Raw genomic sequence first — 27,988 nt, 5'->3', positions numbered from 1 at the left:
TCGCCCTCAAACAGAGCGAGTCGCGGTTCACGAGCGCTAACGAGCCACGGGTCACAGGCCACGGGTCACCAGTCCCGCGAGTTCGGCCGGCCGCTTTCCCTTGCAGGGCTACCTATAGAAGCGTACGGTGAGGGGCTAGTTGGTATGACATTATGAGAACAAAGAAAAACTGCACAGAAAAGAAGAAGACAGAGAAAGAACCACACGACACAGGCGCAGACTTTTTTGTTCTTTTTTGCGCAGTTCTGCTTTGTTCTCATAAGGGTTACCTCCTTTAGCCTGTCGCGAAACCTTCAGACGGAAAAAAATGGTGGTAATTGCGCGTACCGCTCATAAACTTGATATCATCCGGGTGTACCCTCCTTGCCAACCGCAGGGACTTACAACCGCCCACAACCGCCCACGCCAAGAAGATTTTGGAGCGTCATTAACCCCTCTTAAACGTCTAGAATGATACTAAAGAATTCAAGTGACGAACGTATATCTGATACTGCCTGTGCAAATGTACTGAATGATGTTTTTTCGATCTTTTTTCAAGTGGTGAAACTACGGATTTCCCTCAACTAATAATAATAATAATATTTGGGGTTTTACGTGCCAAAACCACTTTCTGATTATGAGGCACGCCGTAGTGGAGGACTCCGGAAATTTTGGCCACCTGGGGTTCTTTAACGTGCACCTAAATCTAAGCACACGGGTGTTTTCGCATTTCGCCCCCATCGAAATGCGGCCGCCGTGGCCGGGATTCGATCCCGCGACCTCGTGCTCAGCAGCCCAACACCATAGCCACTGAGCAACCACGGCGGGTTCCCTCAACTGGCTCATAACAACTTCCTCCCAATGTACCCTGTGGTCATCCATCCTGACGGTATAGCTAAAATAATTGATAATCTTAAGATATCTTCTAGTGCTGGTGTTGATTGCATTACTACAAAGTTGCTGAAAAGTACTAAAATGTATTCATCGCTTGCCTTAACGAAAATATTTCAGCAATCATTGGAGAACGGTGAAATACCGGCCGATTGGAAGATAGGTAAGGTGGTTCCTGTGCATAAATCTGGTAATAAACACTCGCCTTTTAACTACTGGCCCATATCTATTACCAGCATCCCATGCGAAATCTTAGAGCACATACTCTTTTCGCATATTGTCACTTTCCTTGAATCAAACTCGTTTTTTCATCCTTCATAGCACGGTTTTAGGAAGTTCTATTCATGCGAAACATAGCTACTCTAATTCACGCACAAACTTCACGCAATTTTAGACGCTCGCTCGATCGCTGACTGCATCTTTCTAGATTTCGCGAAGGCATTTGACAAGGTTTCCCCATCATCTTTTGTTGCTAAAACTGCGCATGGTAGGATTAGACACTAACATTCTAAAATGGCTTGAAGCTTTCCTTACCCATCATCAGCAATTTGTTGCCGTCAACAATGGTAATTCCACCGTTCACCCTGCTCTTACCGGTGTGCCCCAACGCACCGTCTTGGGGCCCCTGCTTTTTCTTATATTTATCAACGAATTAACCAGTAACCTTTCTTCTTGTGTACATCTTTTTGCCGATGACTGCGTCCTTTTCGGAGAATAACAAATGATAGTGATAAGCACATGATTCAGTCTGACCTTAACGCTATCTCAACATAGTGCAAAACTTGGAATATGACTTTAAATGCTGAAAAGGGCAAACTTATGCGTATCTCTCGTGTTAATAGTGAATTGCCGGTATATAGTATTAATGGTGTATTACTTGATCCTGTTACAAGATATAAGTACCTCGGAATTCATATTACGTCTAACCTTAGCTGGCATGCGCCCATTGAGCACATCACTAACAAAGCTAATCGCATGCTCGGATATCTGAAACGCAACTTTCATGCAGCCCCCCAACTAGCATCAAACTTCTACTCTATACCACACTCGTACGTTCACAACTTGAATATTGTCACGTAGTGGTGATGGCAGTCGCAGGAGCGATGAAGACGGACAAAAGTTCTTCAACATAAAACTTCTTATTGGGCTGACTTGCGCCTATAATAGACTGAATCACTCGGCGGCGGCGAAGCGACAAGCGCGCTCGGCAGTCGTTGAACAGAATGCCCGCCGCTGTCGTCCGCGCTCAATTTAAGAGGAAGCTTTAGCTCGGGTGCTCCTATGTAAATACATGTAAAAGCAGAATTCGTTTTTCTCTGCAACCACTGCACCAAATTTGACGAAATTTGTTGCATTTAAAAGAAAAACTTAAAATCTAGTGACTGTTGGTTTCGGATTTTTGAGTTAGGTTGTCAATGTTTTATTAAAAATTGGCAAAAATCGAAAATTTTCAAAAAACGAAACTATCACGTTTACAACTCCGTAACTCAACCACTAAAAATGATAATACAATTCTGTGAATTGCATCTAATAGTACATCTAAAGCGGACAAAATTGATATGTTACACATAAATATAAAAAAATTTAATCATAGGGAAATACAACTTTTGCAAAACCGTTGTAACCAACGTAACACATTCACGTAAGATGTAAAATGACATATTGAATTTGTCCGCTTTGAATGATCTAATGAATGCCGTTTACAGAACCGCGATATCTGCTCTTGATGCAGAGTTATGAATTTGTAAACTTCGTGCTTCTATTTTTTTCAAACTTTCAAATTTTTGAAAATCTTTTTAACAAAATTCAGGACCTAAATAGAAATTCTGCGACCAACAGTCACTAGAATTTCACTTGCCCTCTCAAATGCAACAAATTTCATTAAAATCGGTCCAGGGGTTACATCAGAAAAACGTTTTTGCGTTTTTACATGTATTTGAATAGGCCGCGTCGGAGTTGGGCCCGAGCTAAAGCTTCCTCTTAAACCTGATAACGAGCTTTCTAGATAAAGCGCGCAAAGTTACTAGAACATTCTGGAACAACCTAGAATCAGCTCTGTCTGGATGCTATCAATCGAGATAAATCTGGGCGCGTCTTGCGTCGCAAACAAAGTGATAAAGCGGTGTGGCGGCAGATTTGAAGAATGAACAAGCACTGCAAAGATTCGCGACATTACTACCCTCTCAAAGAGGCATCGACCATTTGCATGAAAACAAATAATGCGACTAGCAACAAATAAAACGAATCGTGCGTAAGTGAACACTGAGTGTGAAAATGCAGCGTCCTCTAGCGTGCATAATAGGGCTTCAGGCGGACGACATGAATAATTTCTGGTCGTACGTGGCGTCGCTGGGATGCAGTTATGGCGTCCGAGATGACTTCATAATCCAGTTCTCTTACACTCTTAGGCAAAGTTACACCCTTTGCTTGCCCCTTCTGCCACACAACAATAATCGTTATCTGCCTTGATGCGTTTCCTTTCTTTAACGCTGCGAGCCCGGAACTTTCCAGTAACGAACGGCACGCGCGTTATCAGAAGGCGCACTCCAAAGGGTGTAAACTGTTCTATGCTGAGAACGAGCGTGCCGTTCGTTATTGGAAAGTACCGGGCTCGCAGCGTTAAAGAAAGGAAACGCATCAAGGCAGATAACGATTATTGTTGTGTGGCAGAAGGGGCAAGCCAAAGGGTGTAACTTTGCCTAAGAGTGTAGCCGACGAAGAACCTTGTACGGGCCGAAATAGCGGCGCAAAAGCTTTTCACTCAATCCACGGTGGCGAATGGGCGTCCACAACCCAGGCTTGGTCTCCTGGCTTGTATTCCCCGTTGCATCTTCGTAGGTTGTAGCTTCTGGTGTCGGTCCGCTGGTGGTCTTTGATTCGTAATGGGGCAAGCTTTCGAGCTTCTTCTGTGCATTGAAGGTAGGCGGCGACGTCGACGTTCTCTTCTGTAACATTGGGCAGCATGGCGTCTAGCGTGGTCGTGGCCTCCTTTCCATGGACGAGCCTAAAAGGCGTCATCTGGGTGGTCTCCTGCACTGCGGTGTTGTAGGCGAAGACGACGAATGGCAGGATGACGTCTCGGGTCTTGTATTCGGCATCGACATACATGGCGAGCATATCGGCGATGGTTTTGTTCAGGCGCTCGGTCAGTTCGTTGGTCTGAGGATGGTATGCAGTTGTTCTCCGGTAGCTGGTTTGGCTGTAACGTAGGATGGCTTGCGTTAGTTCCGCCGTGAATTCTGTTCCTCTTTCCGTGATGAGTATATCGGGGGTGCCGTGTCACAGAAGAATGCACTCCACGAAAAATTTGGCAACTTCTGCTGCAGTTCCGTTTGGCAGGGCTTTTACCTCGGTGTAGCGGGTCAGGTAGACGGTCGTCACGATGATCCACTTATTTCCAGACGTTGACTTTGGGAAAGGGCCAAGCAATTCCATGCCGATCTGCTGAAAGGGTGTTGCGGGGGGCTCAATGGGGTTCAGGAATCCTGCTGGTCGGGTGGGAGGGGTCTTTCGTCGCTGACAATCCCGGCAGGTTTTCACATAATGTGCGACATCGGCAGACAGCCGGGGCCAGTAATACTTGTCTTGAGCACGAGGTCACGGGATCGAATCCCGGCCACGGCGGCCGCATTTCGATGGGGCGAAATGCGAAAACACCCGTGTGCTTAGATTTAGATGCACGTTAAAGAACCCCAGGTGGTCGAAATTTCCGAAGCCCTCGACTATGGCGTGCCTCATAATCAGAAAGTGGATTTGGCATGTAAAACCCCATAATTTAATTTTTGAAATACTTGCTTTGAATGCAGCGGAGAGTGCGAGTAAACCCGAGATGTCCCGCTGTCGGCTCGTCGTAGGAAACCTGTAGAAGTTCTTCGCGAAGACAAGCAGGTACAACAAAAAGGTAGGCTGTTTTGTTCGCTGCGAAGTTCTTCTTCATGAGGACATCATTCTGTATACAGAAGGAAGAAAGTCCTCGTTTGAATGAGGCAGGGGGTGAAGAAACGTTGCCTTCCAAGTACGCGATGAGGTGTTTTAGGTCGGGGTCCGAGCGTTGCTGCTGGGCAAAAGAGCTGGAGCTGATGGGTCCCAGGAAGGCATCCTCTTCGTCGTCCGGTGGCGGCGCATCTATAGGGGCTCGTGGGAGGTAATCAGCGTCACAGTCTTTGCGCCCAAACTTGTAAACGACGGTGACGTTAAGCTCCTGGAGGCGCAGGCTCCATCGAGCGAGGCGGCCAGAGGGGTCCTTCAAATTGGCAAGCCAGCACAGCGCGTGGTCGATCGCTGACCACCTTTAACGGTCGTCCGTACAGGCAGGGTCAGAATTTCGACGTAGCCCGGATGATGGCGAGGCGCTAGTTATCAGTCGTCGAATAGTTAGCCTTGGCCTTGGAAAGGGAACGGCTAGCGTATGCGATGACTTTCTCCAGACCGTCGCTTTTTGAACGAGGACGGCGCCTAGGCCCACGCTGCTTACGTCGGTATGCGCCTCAGTATCAGCGTTTTCATCCAAATGCGCGAGGATCGGTGGGGACTGTAAACGGCGCTGAGTTCTTTGAAGGGTCGTGTTTGCGGCGCTTCCCATTTAAATGGCACGTTTGCCTTCGTTAGTTTGGTCAGGGTCGCGGCGTTGCGCGAAAAGTTTTTCACAAATCGTCGGTAATATGCGCACAGTCCTAGGAATCTGCGCACAGCTTTCTCATCGGCTGCCGGTGAAAACTGTTCAATAGCAGCTGTTTTCTGCGGGTCAGGGCGTACTCCCTCCTAGCTAACGATGTATCCTAGAAACAGCAGCTCTTCATACGGAAAGTGGCACTTCTCGGCTTTCAGGGTTAGGCCAGACGACTGGATAGCATCTAGTACTGTCCGAAATTTCTTGAGGTGCGCTTGAAAGTTCGAGGCGAAGACAACGACGTCATCTAAATATAGCAGACAAATTTGCTACTTTAGGCCTGCCCGCACTGTATCCATTACCCGCTGAAACGTCGCTGGTGTGGAAAAGAGGCCAAATGGCATCACCTTGAACTCAAAGAGCCCATCCGGAAGGATGAATGCTGTCTTCTCGCGATGTCTTTCGTCGACCACAATTTGGCAGTAGCTGCTCTTCAGGTCCATCGATGAGAAATACTTGGCGTTGCAGCGCCGGTCCAGTGTGTCGTCGATGCGGGGGAGGGGGTAGACGTCCTTCTTTGTTATGTTGTTTAAGCGGCGGTAATCAATGCAGAATCGAAGTGCGCCGTCTGTCTTTCTCACAGGCGCAACCGGTGCAGCGGCTGTTTGATGGCTGGATGACGTCGTCGCGAAGCATTTCTTCTATTTGGTCCCGGATGGCTTGTCGTTCTCGCGGTGACACACGGTAGGGGCTTTGACAGAGAGCTCGGGCGTGCTGGTCGGTTATGATGCGATTGGAAATTGGCGTTTGTCGGACCTTCTGCGATGACGAAAAACACTCGCTGTAACTTCGAAGCAGATTGCGGATCTGGTCTTGTCTGTTCCGGGGCAGGGCTGGGTTGATGTCGAAAGTGGGCGAGTTCTCTTGGTCAGACGAATATTCTGCGGAGGGGTCGGAGTCGGGAAGGAGCCCCGTACGTGGGATATTTCGTCGAAGAAAGCAATCGCCGTTCCTTTGTTAATGTGCCGGTATTCTTCGCTGAAGTTAGTGAGCAGTACTTCGGCCTGGCCGTTGCGGAAATGTGCGATGCCTCTTGCGATACCGATTGCTCGGTCTAGAAGCAACTGCATGTTGCTCTCGATGATGCCTTCAGAGTTAATGGCTTTCATGGCACCTACGGTCACGATAACGCTTGAACGGGGTGGGACGCTCACTTCTTCCTTCAGGATACTCAGGGCAACGTGATTTCCCAGAGTTCTTATCGAAGGGATGGCCTCGTCCGTCGAAAGCGTGATCAGCTTGGATTGCAGGTCGATCATCGCCTGATGCTCACTAAGGAAATCCATGCCCAAGATCGCGGGAGCATTGCGGTAGCACAACAAAGGTCGCAGGATAGGTGTTTCCTTTGACAGTCACTCGCGCTGTGCATCGTCCTGATGGCGTAAAGAGATAGCCCCCTGCGGTGCGAATTTGTGGGCCATCCCAAGTGGTCGTGACTTTCCTGAGCTGCACAGCGAATGTTCCATTCATCACTGAGTAATCGGCTCCTGTGTCGAATAGAGCGGTAATTTTCCGGCCGTCGAAAGTCACTTCTAAGTCGGATGTCTTGGCTCTTGCATTGCACGTTGCCCTCGGCGTCGGGTTACGGCTTCGTCGCGCATTCGCGTCGCGGGTGGGGCGTATCGTCGAAGCTTGTGGCGTCGTCGTTTTGAAGGCAGTTCGCGTCGTGTCGGTACGGGCAGTGACGAAGAATATGACCGGCCTCACTACAATGGAAGCACAACGGCCGGTTGTCGGAAGTCCTCGAGGTGTCGCATTTCATGTGGCTTGAGCGTTGCTCGTAGGCTGGGTGGGCGGGAGCAGGGAGGCGGTGTTCGGGAACAAGTTGTTCATGTCGGACAGGATGTAGTGGTTGTCGTTGAGGCTGAGGAGTGCGTACTACAGCGGCGTACATCATGGCCTGGGGTTCTGTGGCCATAGGGGTGCCAAGTGCCTGTTGCACTTCTTCCCGTACAACATCTATGAGAGTTGCTGCTTGTGGCTGTGCGGAAGATGGCAGTAATCGGCGCAGCTCCTCGCGAACGATTTCACGGATCACTTCCCGCAAGTTGTCGCTGGTGGTGGTAGTCGTGTCCGGACGGATTGCACAGACAGACGAAGGGCGGTTGCACTGCCGAGCCCGGACGTCGAGGGTCTTCTCAATCGTGCTGGCTTCTTGCATGAATTCCTCGACGGCTTTTTGCGGCTTGCGGACAAGGCTGCCAAAGAGTTGTTCTTTTACGCCGCGCACTAAAAACTGAACTTTCTTTTCCTCGGTCATCTCGGGGTCGGAGCGGCGAACAGTTCGGAGCGCCGAGCGGTTCACAGTTCTGTCGCCACTTGGCAGTGGCGACGGAACTGTGAACGTCGTGTTAATTTATCTGCTTCTGTACAGGCTCACGTGCATTCATTCACCGGTGACACCCAGGCGGCCCAAGCGCCCAAGCTCGGACGCAAGGTTGGCGTGGAACAAGCTGCGCCTGCGTGCTGTCGGGCGCCTGCGTGCTACTACTGCCTCATACCACGTGACAAGCTACAGTCTACAAGAGGAGCATTCCCGTCAGCGGCTGCTTCACTTGGCAGTGGCGACGGAACTGTGAACGTCGTGTTAATTTATCTGCTTCTGTACAGGTCAGTGTTTAGGCGAATTGCATTTCTTCTAGCGAATTTTTCTGTTCAGTGTTCCGCCGCTGCTGCCAAGTTGTCAGTGCTATTCTGTGTGTTGCCGTATTTGTTTGTCATTTCCATACCTCGGTTTTAAAAGTCAGAAACTGATTTGTTATGGCAAAACTCAAAGAGGAAGTAAAGATGGAATGCCTGAAATTTGAGGAAGAAATACAGCAGGAACTTAAAATGTTCCGTCAGACTGTAGAAAGAGATTTCAGAAATGATACACGAGAATTGAAAACAGAGCAAAGAAACATGACGAAAAGTATCGACTATGCTCATGACACAATCGCAGACTTAAAGAAAAAAGTGGACGAAGCTGTCGCCAAAAACGTTCAGCTCGAAACTGTAAATGCCACTCTGGGCCAAGAAAACGCGACCCTAAAAAACTCTTTGAATGATCTAGAGCATCGAGTAACTAGCAGTGAGCAGTACTCTAGGAACGTGAATTTGGAACTGCAGGGTGTCATTAAGAAGGAAAACGAATGTGTCCATGACCTGCTGTGCAAACTTGGTGCAGCCATCGGTGAGCCGATTGCTAGAAGTGACATGGAAGCATGTCACCGCGTACCAAGTAGAATAGAGAACAAAAGCCACATTGTTGTTCAGTTCAAGTCTCGTGTACAGCGCGATAATGTACTGAGAAAAGCCAAAAAGGCACGCCTCACTAATGCAGACTTGGGCATAAGCAGCTCAACGCCTTCTTCGCCGCCTGTGTACGTAAATGAGCATCTTTGCCCGACGCTGAAAAGGCTGCTGTCACTTGCGGTGAAAAAGAAATATGAAATGAAATGGAAATCGGTGTGGTCCTTTAACGGAAAGATATATGCTAGACAGTCCGACGCAACACCTGTTGTGCACATACCAAGCGAGCGCGACATCGATAAGATTTTTGTAAGGCAGGGCGGTTGTTGAACTAGAGTAACGTGCTTGCCTGTATTTATAGTAACTTTTTTTTTCTTCCTGATATGGATTATCTGGAGCTCGCCCTTCCCCAGTGCATTAGTTCACGTCATCAAACAAGTGACTCAGTTCTACATATTAATACAAGATCACTTAACCACAAGAAGGATGATGTCGCAATTCTTCTGGAACAATTTCAGTTAACCTTTAGCGCTATCATGTTGACGGAAACTTGGGGAAGAAATGATGATCAGGCATTCAATTTGGACGGTTACAATTTATTTTCCCTAAATCGTCCAAACAAACGAGGTGGGGGTGTGGCCCTGCTCATTACAACAAAAAAGAATTGCCATATTGTCCCTCAATTTACTGTAGTAACTGATGATTATGAAATACTAACAATTAATTGTAAGCTTGAGCTGTTTTCTGTACTGTATCGACCCCCAGGCGGAAGTATTACCAATTTCTTGCAGTTCTATGAAACTTTTTTGGAATATCTTTGCAATAACAGCTTACACCTGGTTTCTGCAGGAGATTTCAATATTAATATGATGGAAGAAACCAATGTCACCCGCGAACTAAACCTCCTGTTAAATTCCACTGGATTTACTAACTTAATTACGACGCCCACTCGTATTACATGCTCCACAGCATCGGCTTTAGATCTTATTGTGACAAATATTGACACTATGGTCTACTGCGCAGGTACTATTACATCTGAAATTAGTGACCACTGTCCCATCTTTCTAAATTACGATAACGAACCACTAAATAAAAATTTGCGACAGGAGCAGCTGATTATTCAACAAATAACAGCTGAGAGTATTGAATTATTCAAAAACGACATAATGAATCAAAGCTGGTCCACTGTAAAGGATAAGAAAACTGCAAATGACGCTTATGATAATTTCATTAAAATTTTTATTCGTATCTACACGAAACATTTTCCTTTCAAAACTTTCAAACCTGTAAAAAAGTCTAAAAAACCTTGGGTCACCCGTGAGCATCTGAAAATGATAAAAAGTAAAAATATCTGTTATCATTCATTCTTGCGCACACGCTCTATGGAAGTGTTGAAAGAATTTAAGAAACTTCGAAATCGACTAAATGCAGAACTTAGACGTGCTAAAGAAGCCTACTATCGTCGTATTTTTGAACATGCTAGTCGACAACGATGTAACGCCACTTGGAAGCTCATCAATAATATACTTGGCCGTGAAAATAAACATGCTCTGCCTGAATCCTTAACACTTGGCAGTCGTGATTTAACTGGCACATCACTCGCAAATCACTTCAACAACCACTTTCTAAACGCAGTAACTCCATGTAATGAACATATGCAATTGGCTACAGGACGCGGTAATATGAAGCAGAGCATCTTTCTTGATCCAACAGATAAAAATGAAGTGTGTCGGACTTTCATGTGCTTAAATAATACTAAATCACTCGATGCCGATAATTTGCAGAGCTCTCCTATAAAACACGTTATACATTTCATCACAGAAGTTCTTGCACATATCTTTAACTTAATTATTGAATCTGGAGTTTTTCCAGAAGCTATGAAAAGAGCCAGAGTATCAGTCATTTTTAAGGGAGGCGATCGTAACGTAGAAAGTAATTACAGGCCTATTTCTGTCCTTCCTGTCTTCTCTAAGTGCCTAGAAAAAATTATGTTTGTTCGAATTACGCGGTTCTTCAATAAATGTAACGTCCTAACAGACGCACAATTTGGCTTTCGAAGCGGCAGGTCTACTGAAACTACATTGCTGACACTGAAAGAAGCTATAGTTCATCGCATTGAAAAAAACTAATTCACACTCGGTATTTTTTTAGATTTCAGCAAGGCTTTTGATTCCCTTGACCACAGCATTCTTTTGCACAAACTAGAATCAAATGGCATTCGTGGTAGTTGCTTATCTTTACTAGAATCCTATCTTCAAAACAGATTACAGAGTGTACACATTAATAAATGTAGCTCGTCATTCTTACCTATCACTTGCGGTGTACCGCAAGGGAGTATTCTGGGCCCCCTGATGCTCAATGTTTATATCAACGATATCGTGAACACGGACACAACAGTTAAGTACGTAATATACGCAGCTGATTCAACGATACTTATCTCTGACACTAACCTGCCTCATCTAATGTCCAGAGCTAACGACGTACTTTCGGAGATTTCCTCGTGGTCAAAAATCAATCGACTAAAGATTAATCCAAATAAAACTGAAGCTGTAATATTTCATGCTAAAAATAAAATAGTACCTACTCAGCAGCCGTTAATTCTTGATTCACAGCAAATAGATATTGTTGATACGCATAAAATACTTGGGGTTTACTTTTCATCGAACTTAAGTTGGGATGCTCACGTTAATTACCTATGTAGGAAAATCTCATCTGTAACAGGAGTCGTGTCTCGCTGCCGTAGTCTGCTGCCACTCAAGGCCAAACTTCACATATATCACGCATTATTTAACTCGCATCTAAATTATTGTACGTTGATTTGGGGCACAACAACAAAAAGAAACATAAATAAAATACTTGTTCTACAAAAAAGGATAATTCGCTACGTTGGAAACATTGAACGTCTGGGAAACACACGCAAATCATTTGAAAGGTTCAGTATCGTTCGGGTTGACAATGTTTACTCATACCGCTTGTTGAACACACTCTACTTTTCAAACAGAGAACTCTCGGACTTTATTACAGCCTTATCATGTCTAGAGCGTCGTGTTATTACAGTACCTACAAGAAACACCCATATATGGTCTATACCGCGATTTCGTACCACTTACAAATATCAAACTTTGGCATACAACGTCCCAACAACACTAAACACGTATGAAAACACAACCAGTTGCAGTAAAAAACAGTTACGTTCTTTCTTTTGTTCTATTGTTTGCTAGTAAAAGATTCAGTATCTTAAAATATCTACTATATATAACATATATGCTGCTTGCAAATCGGTTATTAAAAACATTAGTTTTTTGCAGCATTTTTAGAGTGTTTGTGTGAGTGTAAATATGCGGTACTATATGTCGAAATTTGCATATGCATTTTCATGTGCATCGTATTTCAAATGTATTTGTGTGATTTGTGAATGTTATATTATGCATTGTGATCTGCATCTTTGTCAGTTTTTGTAACAGTGTATCTTAGTACTTTTCCTCTGCGCTCTGTATAGCCGCTGCCATGTAACGGTTACCTGGGCCCCGTCAAGCCGTTCTTACGGCTTTTAGCCCAGCGGACCTTCCAGCTTATTGTCTGGTAAATAAACTTGAATTTGAAATACGCGCTTCATCTCTTGGACGTAACCACGGAAGGGCTCATTTGGCACCTGGATTTCGGACTCGAGGGTCCTTCAGCTCTTTCTTTCTTCACGACACTGCTGAATACCTTCACTAGTTCCCTCTTGAATAGCTCCCATGTCGTTAGGGACGACTCGTGGTTTTCGTACCACGTGCGTGCCCTCCGATGAGAAAAATACCTGTCGAATTTTTGCCGCATCATCCCACTTGTTGAAGGATGCCACGCGCTCAAGTTGGTCCAACCATTCTGCGGTGTCTTTGCCTCCATTGAAGGTTGGCGGCACCCGTGGCTGCTGCAGTGTGGTCGGTGTCGACATCGTCTGCGAGGTTGCGGTGCTCGCAGCGGCGTCTTTTCGCTTTCTGCTGCCGTCCGCCAGGGTCCCCAACTCAGGATCCTCTCCCTGGAGACGTCGGCAGGCTCGCTGAGCTGCTGGCTCGTCCTCGGGAGCGAAGCGCTAAGGGCTGGCTTCCCGACTTGAAAGAGGCGTCCGGAACATAGAAGGCTACCCCGCACCTCCACCAGATGTCACGTAGTGGCGACGGCAGTCGCAGGAGCGATGAGGACGGACAACAGTTCTTCAACAGAAAACTGTTTATGGGGCTGACTTGCACCCACAACAGACTGAATCACTCGGAGGCGGCGAAGCGACCTGCGTGCTCGGCGGTCGTCGAACAGAATGCCCGCCGCTGTCGTCCGCGCTCAATTTAAAGCTGATAGCGAGCTTTCTAGATAAAGCGTGCAAAGTTACTAGAACATTCTGGAACAACCTAGAATAACCTCTGTCTGAATGCTATCGATCGAGATAAATCTGGGTGCGTCTTGTGTCGCAAGCAAAGCGATAAAGCGGCGTGGCGGCAGATTTGAAGAATCTGTGGCGACAGATTGAAGAATCAGTGAATGAACAAACACTGCGAAAATTCGCGGCAATATGCTTCACCAATCTCGGACCCTGGTGTTAAGAGTTTGATCGACCTACTGGAGGTGGTATAACACAAATCAGCGCGGTTTATTCTCTCTGACTTTTGGCGTACATCAAGCGTAACCACTATGAAGGCTACCCTGGGCCTAACTTCACTTGCATCACGACGCAAAATTGGACGCCTGTGCCTTTTTCACAAAATATTTCAGCATGAGTCTATTTGCTACAAGTTACTTCTTCCCCCTTCATATATTTCACGCTGCACAGATCACATACATAAGGTAGGCGTTTCTACATTCAAAAGTAAAACATTCTCGGATTCTTTTATTCCTTGCACGTCATATGACTGGAGTTACCTTCCTTCCTCAATTGCGACAATTCCTGACTCTGTATTGTTTCGGAGTGCTGCTACTGCTTCTATTCAATGATATATTGTGTTGATAACTTATTCTAACTTATCTATGTCTTCGTAATTTATTGTTACCTGCTGTTTGTATCTTCAGTGTTATTATGTATCACCCACTCCCCTCTGTAATGCTTTGCGCTGAGGGTAAAATAAATAATTAAAATGTGTGGTAAGATGTTGGTGGAAACGCAAAGATAATAATTTATAGTAGCAAAATCGCGCATGCTGTGTGCATTGTAATTAGAAAATAAATTTTTAGATGGGCAGAGAAACTCGCGAACAACGGTATGTGGTACTTCAAATGTATATGCAATCAGAATATTGTAGCCAAGTAGGCTGTTAGAAATGCACCATACTTATATTGTTTAGAATCGCAGTATTTATGCTGCATACACGTGTGCGCTTTATCCTATGAGTATGACGAGCTAAAAAAATAGTTCACGCTAACAAGCGGCGTTGCTTTCGCGGCAACGAGCGGAACAGCAGAGACGTTCCTCATTGCATGGCGGCGCACATCAGAGCTCTTCTTCGCGCGTCAGTTTGCGAGTGAGAACACCGCCTTTTGTAGTCTTTCTGTGAAGCACAAAATGAAATCGACTACTTTTGCCATAAATGGGTGCCAGCATTACATGCACAGCACTTCTGTCGTCTCCTACCGTTTCCCACCAACCGGAGGAACTGCTTATCCTTATACGAATGTTTGTCCCCTCGCATTAAGAGCAGTCGCTCGGGCAGAAGATCTACCGGCATGCCCCTGCAAAGCTCGCACCGTCGCTAGCGCCATCCTACTCTTGCTGCTCCCATCGAGGCCGGCGTGCAATCGCTGTCACGCTCGCCTATAACTGCTTCCAGCATGTTTACAGCATACGACTTCATGATTGCGATTGCGACTACATATAAAACATAGATAAAAGTGTGTCGCGGTGTTTTGCAGGTTGCCACTGCAGGGCTGGACGCATTCTTTTTGTTTCAAAAAACAGAAAACACCGGTAGCACAAAAATTTGTGCTTGGTCCCTGTAACAAACGCATATAAGAGAGAGAGAGAGAGAGAGAGAGAGACAGAGACGTTCGGTGGGAAGGGTCTAGAGGCAGCGATCCCAAATTAAAATGTACACTTACTATGTGCGCCGAGACTCCCCATTTTACAACGAGATTCGGCCCTTGACGCTCAGTTACATTATAAATTGACAATTACACGACCGTGTTATGGCTCCTTTAAATAATATCTGTATTTATCAAATGGGGTGCATCAATAATGATGCATTAGCTGTTGCAGGGCTATATGTATGCTACTCTAAGTCATAATACGTTTAATTTATCATGCATTCATTAAATTGCATGTAAAATATCACCAGTCTGGTTGGTCTACCTCCTTCAATATTATATGCTTGTGAAATGACTTAACGGAGAGGAACCGCCATTGCAGGGTTCGTGGGACCTTTCGGGTCATTGTTCTAGCGGTGGCGAAATAAATTGATGAGAATATTTTAGTTTACTTTCATTATATATACCCATATTGATGAAGCGGAATTTTTAGCCAGTCAGTTCTGCTTATTCCCGCACGGTGGAGGAAGCTTCACGTTAGAGAGAGAAGTTGTCATGCACCCGACTTTAGTGCGAAGCTGCAACGAGAAACCGACACAAGTTCCACAGAAATAAAGCTTGGCAGTTGGAAAAATTCTGCTGTGCCTGAGATCAACCCCGAAACGAATGCCTTTCCGGGGTTGTCACTCTACCGTCGACGCTAAACAGGAGGTTTGTAGACTAAACTCGAGGCTTAATTGATCGACAACTTCACGAAAAAGGAACTGCATATGGCAAATACCAATTCAGCCTCGCGCACCAGTCTGCTAGCGCTGCGGTTAGCTCAGAAGGTACAGAGACCACCTTGGAAAGGCATTGGTTTTGGCTTCGATCACCAGACGAGGACGTATTTTGTTCTCCTCTGGAGCTTTCTTTCAGAAAAACCCGTAGCTTTGTGCTAAAGTCGGTTGAATGAGAATTTCTCCCTTTCTAAGAAAACTTTGGAGAAAAAAAAGAACGCGCGAAAAAGAAAAAAAATCCGACCGATTTTGTCAACCAACGCAATGAGTACCGGTATGCATCAAGCCACTGCTTCCAAAATTTCCATTAAGCGTTACCAATAGCTCGTAACACACAAGTTAAACGATATGTTACAAAGTGTTGAGCATGATTATGCTTGTTCATTAGAAATGTGTTCTCGTTTGGTATTATAAAATATGTGTCTTTTAATTTGGAAGCGGCATTATCACATTTTGATGTAATTTAGGAGATGGCAGCACTGTCTAGTTTTCTTAAATTCCGGGCGACACCCGCACGACCAGTCGCCCGGAATTTAAGAAAACTACTGTCATTTTTAAACACGCAAACCAAATGACAAGGGAGATCGCCGAAGCTCACAATATAAAGATTAGGGACAAAGCGTGTATCAGTGAACCTTCTATCGCTCTTTATGATAAGGAACTGCATTACCTATGTAAATTTTGATTGTGTCAGTTCGTCGCAGTTGCCTCGACGCATATCTGTATCTTGTGCATGTCATGGTTTTTTATCAAATGGCTCCTACATATATATATGTTAGACATATCTTCAATAAAAATCAGTTGAGAGTCAGCGCTGTGTCGTCGTTTTATTCTTCTGTTGTCCCTGTCTTGTGTGCGCTGTCACAACCCATACCATGAATCCCAACCAACTGGCCCAACTTGCCGTTCTGATGTCACATTTCAGACGGGCGAGATGGACCTGCTCATTGAGGTATCGCATGAGAAAGGTGAGACCCTATTTCATGGCATCATTTTGGTCTGCAATCAATAAATTAATCAAATGTGCCAGAAGAAAGCTTCTTACACGATTACAAAAGGTTGAGATATTTGGACCGTTCGCCACAATGGCTAGTGTTTGGTGGAATACGAAAATTGAGCGACGTTGTAACGAACCGGTTCGTGCTTTAGAAATAGCTTAATATATCAGGTAATTTTGTATAGCTAGATTAGCTTACAACCAACTTAAGCACGCTTATGGGATGTGTTGGTTATATACAGATATGTTTTCGCCCTGGAGAAGCCCATAGAGAAATGCTTCCTTACTTTTTTTAGAACTTTGGTTAACTTCCTACCGACTTTAGTAACATCCTATGAACTTTTACTTTTTAGTAACGTTTGTCCAAAAAAAGTTGGTTACTTTTTTTCTAACTACAGTATGCTTAAAATTTAACGTCACTAGAATGTTAAGACATACAATTTTCACTTTTTAGAAACACCATCAAATAGGAAATTAATAAATATAATTATGTCTTTTAGGGTACATATCCCAAGTTGCAGAACCCCCCCCTCCCCCCTTGCATGAATAATATAAAATAAGCTTATAATTGTTCATTGAGCATGACTGTTGCAAGACAGTCTTGTTTCATGCACAGGTGTAAATTTGCTTCATTCTCCAAAACTTTCTAGTAGCACTGGTTATTAGAAAGTTTTCAAAGATGATTGACTGAAAATGAACAGATAGCATAAGCTTAACTATAACATCTTTTTTATCTTTTTAATATCTTTTTGTACAGTAGCTGTTTCCTTAATTTTTAATCAACTTCCTAGTAACTGAGGATAGTAGAATGTTCATAGAAAAAAATGCTCAGAGGAAATGTGGTCTCACCAACTCAAGATGAGGACCCGACACCTAGGGCCATAGGAAACGTGTATGTGGTATATGGGCCGTGATCAGGAATTAGTCCTCGGTAGGTGTCAAAGAAGCCCGTAGGCCATCCACCATTGCAAGGAGACCGAGCTGCACGGACGGTGCGCTGATTGGCTCGTGTTCGCCAAATAAAGCTCGCTCATGGTACGGCTTAAGTCCCTGTATATGCTTTATGAATAAGGAAGCCTACCTAGATATTGTAAACCCAACAGTTTGGACCAAAATGCCTACCCTCCTCCAAGCTATGGCTTCCTTTGAGCGGCAAAATCTGATCTCGAAGGCCGTGCTTTTGCAAAGTGCATGCGCCTGAAGTGGATGCGAATTTCGGAGGCAACATCGACTTGTTCTTTTTTTTTTCTTGTTTACATTTTCTTAAACTTCGTATCACAAAGCACGAAGCACGTACTTTTACATAGTGCATACATTTTGGACCCAACAAATTTGTTAAAAGGTCGCTACCAATTTTATTTGGAAAAAATACGCAATTTCCTAATTTAAGATAGATTTTTCTAACAACCGCAGATAGGCGCTACTGCAGTATTAGTTTGGTCCACATACCACGTTGGTTGTACTGAATGCTCCTTGCAGTAAGGCGATAGTGAGATTTGAGTTTAGAATTGCCAAAATGCGTTCATTATCGTGTGCGTTAACCATCGTAAACCCTCCGGACTTGTGTAATGTCATTAGTTTGCCGTGTGTTTCGTGCGATCCACCAGTGTCGACAGTAAGTCTCCTACTACAACGCCCGTCCGAGCTGCCTTTGTTTTGCCGAGCTGGCTGCCCGCGCTCTCATGAAAGATGTGGTGCTGGGGCTTCGAATCGTAGTGTAGGGAAGACTGTTGAAGGTTGTGCTTTTGTGGAGGTGGAGTTCATCGGAAGTTGTACAGTGTTTGCGCCAGAAAAAACGTCGGTGCAACGTACCTGTCAGACGAAGGAGCGTTTGCTAAGAAAGGTAAGCAAGTCTGGCGCTTGCGCTCGTTCTTGAAGCGTATGGTTCACGTAATGAGCATTTTGTAACTAGCTAGAGCAGAGCGCTTTCTGATCGTAAGTTGGCCATGTTGCTGTGCACATTTAACAAGCAATTTCACTAAAGCTTCCTTTGATGTTACAGCGTACTTATATTATGCTAAGAAATATATGCTACCCGCCTTGATTCATTTGTCTGAATGGGCACAGAATTATGAAAACACTGAAAGTTGCTGTTCGCTCGCTAGTTTCCTGGCAACAAATTATTCGTTATATAGGCATTCCCGCAACTACTATAAGTGCGTAATGTATACGTCGATGTATCATGGGCTTCGTGCGTTGGCAGACGATTGCTATATGTTTGACGCTTAAGCACATAGAACCTTGTATGAAGATTTTTGTATGTAACAGTTCGGTTTGGACGTTCGTGTCGCGAGAACCTGGGTGTATTGTTTATGTTCTTGAGTTTCTTCGCGTAGTTGTGTTTTGTGTTACAAAGTAGACATAGGCCGATATTAGAATAACGAGGTTTCTTTTTAGTCGAGCGTTTTCAATCAGATGCCGGCCTTTAAGAAAGATATAGGCCAACCAGATCTTAAGAACGGTATGTCAACTCCTGTAAATGTAGGTTAGGTCAGCGCGTAATAAAATAAGGACTGCGATTTTGTAGTTATACTTACCCATCAGTTCTATACCACTCTTGTCGCCCACCGCTAACGGCCGGCTGTTCCAGTACGTAGCACTGGCTGGGGCGTCGGTCAGACCACTAACGAATAGCGAAAAGAATAGCATCGCTACAAAATCTCTATGAGCAAAATGCTCTATGTTTTACTACATATTTGAGTTTTGTGGTTGATTGTCCTGGTAGTCTGTTGTTGCTACTGATTTCGTTCCTTCCTGAAATCTTACTTTGCCTACATACAAAACAGCAGGGTAACCTCCCGAGATATAACAAAGAGACATTTGTAGAACAATACGCAGCTTGATGCAGCTGGCTTTGTGAGGCTCATGACGCTGGTAAATCACAAATTTTCAGGTTCACAGCGCAATAAATTAAACATTTCTTTTTTTTAACGCTATGCGGATTCTGGAGGCATCCCTACATGCCGCAGGAACCTGGTGCACTGCTGGAAGCTGGACAGCACGACGATAAAGCACCTGATCTGCGTGCTTTCACAAAGGTGAGTACAAAACTGGCGCTACCTTTCGAGTTGTGGGATACATTTGTGTATTATGCAATCATTTTACTGTATTGCCATTTTCATGATTATTAGTGGCTGATCACGAATTTTCTGTTTTCGTGGAGTGCTCTCAGTTCAATGAACTTACCTAAAGTAGCCTCCTCTGAGTTAAATATAATTGGGGGCTTGAGTAATTCTGCCTGATATACTCCACACAGGCTCTATATTAATGTATCCAAATTGCCTTTTTAAGAACCGCGAAATGAGGTTTCGTGCTGTTAATAATGTGCTCTAGAGTATCTAGAAAAATGTGTTCTACCACCTAAAGACATGGTTTAGGCAAAAGTGCCTTAAGCAATGCTTTCGCACACAAGTTATATCATCAAGGGTTTTACGGAAGCCTGTCTGGTCGGTATGAAACATGACAAAGAAAGGCATAGACCAACCAAACGCAACCATAAAAGCAATACATTTCGGCCTTAATATGGAAGCCTTGTTCACAATGGGGCAAAAGAATTAAAAGTACATATTTAAGTAAGTTTTAGCATGAGAAGGGGGAAGGTCCTTGGTTTCAGATGAGCGTGTGTCCTGTTGATTGCACCTCTAGGTAATCCGGGTACAGGCATGGCATCCAATTTCTTTCCTGGCTGATGGTGCTAGAGTTAATACAGTCACTATTGTGTTTAGTCGTTGCTGCATGATCTGCCAAAGCATTTGATGCCATTCTTTTCTTATCCACATCGTTCTAATGTTGGCGTAGCCATTGTTTAATGTTGCTTATCACCCTAATGTAGACAGCATTCATATACACATGTTATGTTTCAAAGGTCAGAATTCATGTCAGTAAAATTTTTGATACGGTTTGTTACTGGGACGCCTGTCTCGTTGGTTTAGCATGGTTTGCCACTCGGATTGCTCTCTTGTTTGTTTAGCGTGTTGTGGAGTTCTTATGCATTTGATTTTGTGCACAATAATATGTTACAGACACACCTTGCATATGCATGAACAAAAGGTTTGCAACAGAGATAACATATATGCATGGGCACATATATGTGTCAATGAAATACTCGAGCGTCATTTCTGCCTACAGAAAAAGAAGTTATGTCTCCTCGTGGGCATGACTGCTTGCAATAAGGAACCTCCAAGTGAAGGCTTTTTCTAATCCCTATTTTTGATATCTAAATGCTTACGTGGCATGTACAAAGTGGTTGCATCAATGTCTAATTGGGATATGCTGTATAAAATTTAATTTTGAGTAATAATTGCAATAATTAACTCATTTCATCTGTCTTGTAATGACTAGAATTCTATGCTTCTACCTTGACAAACATTTTATGAAATTAGTTTGTTGAGGCCCAATATACTGGCCTTTCTAAACTGAAGGTAACAGTAACTATTAAAGACTATGCTAACTACGAAAATGGTGCTTGTGCGTGTGGTTTATTCACTTTGTCAGAAAAAATATTTACACCAAAGCGCAGTCAGTAAATTCAAAATTGCATGTCCGCAAGGGGAAGTCAGACAATTGTATTCTAAGACAATTGCATTTTGTTTGTGCACTTGTGGTGCAACTAGTGGCGCACTTGTGCACCACTAATTGAGCTCAGCTTGGCCCTTGGCCCAATACTCAATCAGGCTTGAAGCTTTCAATGTCAGCTAATCGCTAGACCAACACCAGCTCTCACTCTGTGTCACGCATTTGCTTAGCTCTAGGCAGATGCATGTCTTTGTTTTGCATTGAAGTTTGCAATGGTTTATAGTATTTAATAAAAGTGCACAGCTCTGCACACTGCATGCATGGTGTACATAAGGCTGCTTTGTTCTTTAAACCGAATCGGCAAGAAGCAGCTGCTGCCGTTTTTGCAAACCTTACCCTATTTCCTAACCATTCCTTGATCAAGAGTGTATAAATTGAATCTGTGCTTGTCCTATTGTTTCACAGGTAGACATCGGTGACGGTGTATATGTTGTAAAGGCCTGCTGAAGAGACTGCGCCTGCATGCTAACAACTCAGGCTTTCAGTTCACGGGGGGCCTCCTTAAACCTCTTTTTACAAAAAAAAGACGTTGAAGGGAGGTCCTTCTTTGGGGCGGCCGTCAAATGCCTTCCACAGAAGGATTCGTTGAATTTCAAGATTGTCAACGCCATCCTCGGTACGTGCGTGACAAAGAAGCATCCTAACACTCGTTGTTAAGTTTTCAACAAAACTCTTTTCATGGCAATTTTAGTACTACCTTAGGGTAGGGTTATCTTTCCTGCTAAAATAGCTATTAACCTTAAAAGCACTTCCTGTTGGGCTAGTTAGTAGCTGTTCATTATAAAATATAAAGACGCCAAATAAACGGACACACACAAGAGAAGGCACCCTGTGCCATTCTCTTCTCCTGTGTGTGTCCGTTTATTTGGCGTCCTCAAATTTTATAATGCGCTATTAACCTGATTAAAACAACACATTATAATACAAGATTTGCCAACATAACTAGAAAATTGTCAATACTGTTGGCATATGTATTCTTGTGATAGAGGCCCTGGTCATATTTCATTTCATTTCATTTATTTTCACCTTAAGGGCCCGGAGGCATTACATAAGGGAGGGCTTTAATCCTTGTAACAATGTTAGAAGAAATGTACAGAACAGCAAAGAAACAACAATAAACAAATACAAGCCAGGAACAATTGTGAAAAAAAGGAACATCGTGTTAGAGCAAGGGTCGGTGGGATCGGCAATTAAGCAGTGTGGTTTCTTAACATTTCGCGGAACGTTTTACGGTCAGTGAATGACACGATATCTTCTGGGAGATGGTTCCAATGGGTTATAGCATCGGGAAAGAATGAAGTGTTCATGGCAGACGATCGGGTGTTAATGTTTGCTATGGGACGATGTGGCTTAAGCGAGAGGATGTACGTAAGGGTGGATTTAACAGGGAATGCCTGGAGTGTGGATGGCAATAAAATGTGTGAAGCAAGCAGAGACGAGAGATGATCCGGCAAGAAGCAAGTGATGGTAGTTCAAGTGTACGTTTTAGTACGGTTATGCTGGTATCACGAGAGTAATTGCAAGTTATAAACCGAGCAGCGCGATTTTGTATTGCTTCTATGTCACAAGTTAGATATGATTGGGAAGGGTGCCAGATAGATGACGCATATTCTAACTGAGGACGTACGAATGTTAGATATGCTAGCTTTTTATTTCTGGTGATGCGGCTTTCAGGTTGCGTTTTAGATATCCAAGGGTGCGTGAAGCATTAGAACAGATGGTGTCAATATGAGTTGCCCATGATAGTGTCGATGTCATGTGAACGCCGAGATATGTGTAAGACGGGGCATGATTGATAGGAGCTGAATTTATTGTGTAGGTGTGACTGGTTAAGCTGTGGTTGCGGGTGAATGACGGAGCTTTGCATTTAGTAAGGTTAAGCGGCATGTACCATTTCTCGCACCATACTGCGATGGAATCGAGATCCTGTTGTAGTGTGGCGATTTCATTCGAGCCTTTGATTGGGGAATATTGGACACAGTCATCCGCGAAAAGACATCATTTATTCTTAATGTTAGCAGGTAAGTCATTGATGTAGATGAGGAAAAGTAGAGGCGATAAACCAGCACCCTGTGGCACACCCGATGTTACGCTGCTAAGAGATGAATTATGGTTATTTGCAGAGGTAAACTGGTGTGCGCCTTTTTAAGAAGTGTTCAAGCCAGGTAAGCAAGCTATTTGGGATTCCGATAGATGCGAGTTTTTGAAGTAGGTGATTGTGGGAAACGCGCTCGAATGCTTTTGAGTAATCCCAGAAAATGGCATCAATCTGCAAATGAAGGTCCATGAAATGTAGAATGTCATGGGTGAACTCGGCGAGTTGGGTCTCGCATGAAAATAGTTTTCTGAAGCCGTGCTGGCGAGGGTAAAAGAAGTTAATAGATTCCAGGTGAGACATTAGGTTGGATGAGATTATATGTTCTAGAAGTTTAGAAGGAATGCTGGTCAGAGAAATTGGGCGATAATTTATAGCACGGGAGCGGTCGCCACTCTTGAAAATTGGTACGACATGGGCCTTCTTCCAGTCGTCGGTCAAGCTTTCAGTCTTTAAGGATTGGGTAAATATTTGATGTAGTACCTGGCTAGAAATGTTACTGGTGTTAACTAGTATTTTGGCGTTGATTCCATCACACCCGGCTGAGGTGGTTAGTTTGAGTGAATTAATGAGGCTACATATGCCATCAGGGTTGATCAGGATGTCTGGCATTAATTTTACTGGGAGTGGTGGTATTGGTTCAATGGGAGTGTCATTAGTGATGGAGAAAACTGAGGTAAAGTAGTCGTTAAGAGCTGACGCGCATTTCTCAGAATTAATGAGAGTAACATCCGGATCTGTTAGTTCAATCTGTCTAGAATGGGTCTTTACTGAAAGTAAGCGCCAGAATTTATTGGGGTTTGATCGTAGAATCGTCAGAAGGTCATGATTAAAGAAGTTATCTTTGGCTATCGTCAGCTCCTGAGTATATTGGTTAGCGCACAGTTCATATTTTTCCCATGTTTCTGAGTTATTTGTAAGTTTTGCTTTTCGGTAAAGCCTTTTCTTTTTAGCAAGGAGAGCTTTCAGTCGTTTATTAAACCATTCATTGTTAGAGTCAGATTTCACGAGAACTGTTGGTATGTATCTAGCTTCCAGGTTGAGCAATACATACTTATAATGTTCCCAGTTGCTATCAACAGTGCTTGATAAGTAAGACTGCTGAAAATTATTAAAAAAATTTTGGAGTTCCTTATTTATGGCGTCAATGTCCGCCGTTTGTAATCTTTTATTATTTTTGTTGTGGGTGACCTTTTCTTAAGTGCTATTGTCATGCAGATATGGATGAGGCTGTGATCGCTAAGACCGGGTAGTGTGGTAACGCTCCTTACGCTATCGGGGCAAGATGTGAGCATAAGGTCAAGGGTGTTATCTCCTCTTGTAGGACGTGATATCACCTGATGTAGGTTGAAGTCTAGCATATGATCAATAAATTGTTAAGCTTCGGATAACGGTGACCTGTTGGTTAGAGAAAGCAGAGGCCAGTTAATGTTAGGGTAATTGAAATCGCGAAAGAGGTGAATAGGTGCGTTAAGGAATTTTGTCAGTGATGTCGGTTAGTGCTTTACGGAGTGACTCGCAGAATGACGGATGGCTGTCCGGCGGCCTGTAGCACACGCCAGAAATTGTCTTTCCAGCACCGTTGTAAGCGCAAGTCCACAATAGTTCGAGATTATCATTCCGACTGATCAGGGAAGATGAGAAGGTGTGTGTGATAGCTAATAGAACACCCCCTCCTCTCCGGTTGCTCCGATCATGGCGGTACAGAACATAGCCGGAATTAGGAGGGAAAATTTCGTTATCTCTTACGTCTCCGTTTAGCCACGTTTCAGTTAGTACTATGATGTCGGCATTGATGTCGTGAGTGAAGCTGCGAAGTTCTCGTTTGGGTAGCAAAGTGCGCATGTTAGTGAAGGCTATGTTAAGGAGAGGTAAAGATGAGGGACGATTGCGAGATGAGGTTGAAGTGATAGGCTTCGTTGTCCGTCATTGCAGGTTTTCGTGTCTTGTTATTTGGGATGTCCTGTTTCCATGCGCCTTTATGAATAGTCTCGTAGTCTCAATCACACTGTCAGGAGTAGGGTGGTAGTGATAGCGCTTATTGTTGACGAGCAACTTGTCTACGTGCAGTTTGAACGCACAGTTTTGTGGTCGTGTGAAACCTAACAATTCAGAACGTGCGAAGCGAGTAGCAGGAGCGAAATCTTCACGTATAGCGAAGTTTGTTGCTTTTAGTTTCCGCCCACAGGCCAGAATGTTTTCCTTTGACTTGAAATGAGTCAACTTGATAATTATCGGGCGCTTTCTTTCGGGACGGTATTTGCCTATGCGATGGGCACGTTCAATAGCGCTTGGTTCTAGATGCATTTGCAGCTTGCTAGCACAGAAATTGATTATTTTTTCCTCAGACTCTTTCCATGTTTCTTTTTCGTTGTCTTCCAGTCCGAGCAAAAGCAAGTTATTACGGCGCATTCTGTTGTTTGTGTCAGTGCTCTCGGCTTTTAGCAGCGCTATCTCTTTGATGACATCATTATGGCGAGTCGCAATTACTTCGTCCTGATGGTCGTTTTCTAGCACAGAAATACGCTTTGTCAGTGGAGCAATTGTGTTGTCTTTGAGAACGTTGGCTTCTCTGAGCTCATTTATATTGGTACGTATTTCTGAAATTATTTCTTTTAGTTCTCTGATCGTGATGATGATGATGATGTGTGGTGTTTTGTTGCGCAAGGGCCAGGTTTGGCCAGAGAGCGCCATGACAAATGGTAGTGTTAACGATGTATTATGGAAGATGTGACTTGGCTGTAAAGTGGCCTAAAAATAGTCGCTGTAAAGTGCGTAAAATCTACGTGCTATAAAATTATGGCGATGATTAATGACGAAGACTGTGAAGATTAAAATCCATCGTAAAAGAATGATGCATTGATTAAAATATGCGAGACGTTAAATTGCTTACAGCACTACAGCCTCGCCAGAGCCCTTGAACCACAAGGGCCTAGAGGCATGTGCTTATTCAAAATGATTATCGCAGCGGCATCCTCTGAAGAGAGGAAGCGCTACGATTGTGTGGGGCTAATAACATGCAACACAACATCTTTCAAAAAACCTAAGACGGCGTTGGTGTCAAAGAGTGGTTCTGGACCAAGTAACATAACAGGATGAAGGGGGATGTGGTGCCTGTATGCTAAGAGAAAATGTTTTTTTCTTTCGGGTTCGGCTTCCCGACGCTCCAGTAGGACGTGGAGGACGGTCAGCCTCTCCCCGCATCTACCACAGGTTGGAGGCTCGTTTCCCGTGAGTAAGAAGTTATGTGTGCCAAAAGTGTGTCCTATTCTTAGACGGCAGAATAGGACATCTGTCCGGCGGGATTTTGTTACAGGAGGCCAGAAACCTAATTGTGGCTTTATTACATGCAGTTTATTATTTATTTCTTCGTCCCACATGCGTTGCCAGTGGTTTCGTAGTTTCCTTCTTAAGAAAGGCTTCAGGTCTGTGACAGGGACCAAAGCAGTAGAGTTAACTGCATGCGATGAGATTGATGTGGCCATCTGGTCGGCTAGAACGTTTCCCTCGATGCCCCTATGTCCAGGCACCCAGTATATGATCACATGTTGGTTAGATATATATGCTTTGCACAGTGCGGAGTAGAGTTCAATAAATACTGGATTTTTGTGATTACAGAAAGACATCAAGGCCTTCACAACACTGAGGGAGTCCGTATATATAACTGATTTCGGGAGTTGTGATTTGTTTATATGCTTTACGGCCGAGAGCAGTGCGTAGGCCTCAGTCGTAAAGATACTAGTTTCCGGGTGCAGTACGTCGGATTCCGAGAAGGATGGACCGACGGCTGCATAGGATACCCCGTCGTGTGACTTTGATGCGTCTGTGTAGAACTCCGTGCAGGAGTATTTGTGCTGGAGTTCCCGGAAATGCATCTTGATTTCAATCTCTGGAGCATGCTTTGTGACTTCCACGAAAGATATATCACATTGTATGAGCTGCCACTCCCAAGGAGGTAGCAGCTTGGCTAGATGCATTAGGCGAAGCTCGAGGAGTGGAACGTGCATTTCTTCACTAAGCTCCCTCACTCGAAGCGAGAAAGGCTTTCTTACAGAGGGGCGATTATGGAAAAGTGTAGTGCAGGTCATATCGTTAACAGTGTTAAAACATGGATGTTGATGATCGGATTGTACTTTAAGGAAATATGTAAGGCTGATATAAGTTCTCTGTAGATGGAGGGACCATTCATTTGATTCCGCGTATAAGCTTTGAATCGGGCTCGTTCTGAAAGCGCCAGTGGCTAACCGGATACCTAGATGGTGAACAGGATCTATCATCTTTAGCGCGCTCGGGGCGGCAGAGTGATAACTAACGGCGCCATAGTCTAGTCGCGATCGAATCAGGCTTTTATAGAGATTCATTAAGCACTTCCTGTCACTACCCCATGTAGTCTGGGATAGAAGTTTGATTATGTTCATTGTTTTTAGACATTTTTCTTTAAGATTTTTAATGTGGGGGACGAAAGTGAGTCTGTAGTCAAGTATGACACCTAGAAATTTGTGTTCTTTGTTAACAGGTATCTGTTGTCCATGCAGTTCTATGCAAGGATCTGGGATAAGTCCTCTCTTTCTTGTAAAAAGAACACAAGAGCTTTTGTTAGGATTGATCTTAAATCCATTCCTGTCTGCCCACATTGACACTTTGTTCAGGCCATGCTGTACCTGTCTCTCGCAGACTGCGAGGTTACAAGATTTGAAAGCTATTTGAATGTCGTCCACGTAAACAGAGTAAAAGATGGCGGGTGGTCGTGAAGCACGAAGCATGTTCATCTTCACGAT

The sequence above is a fragment of the Dermacentor variabilis genome, unplaced genomic scaffold, assembly GCF_050947875.1.
Source record: "Dermacentor variabilis isolate Ectoservices unplaced genomic scaffold, ASM5094787v1 scaffold_28, whole genome shotgun sequence".
In the NCBI taxonomy this organism is placed as follows: domain Eukaryota; kingdom Metazoa; phylum Arthropoda; class Arachnida; order Ixodida; family Ixodidae; genus Dermacentor; species Dermacentor variabilis.
This window is presented reverse-complemented; position numbering follows the sequence as displayed.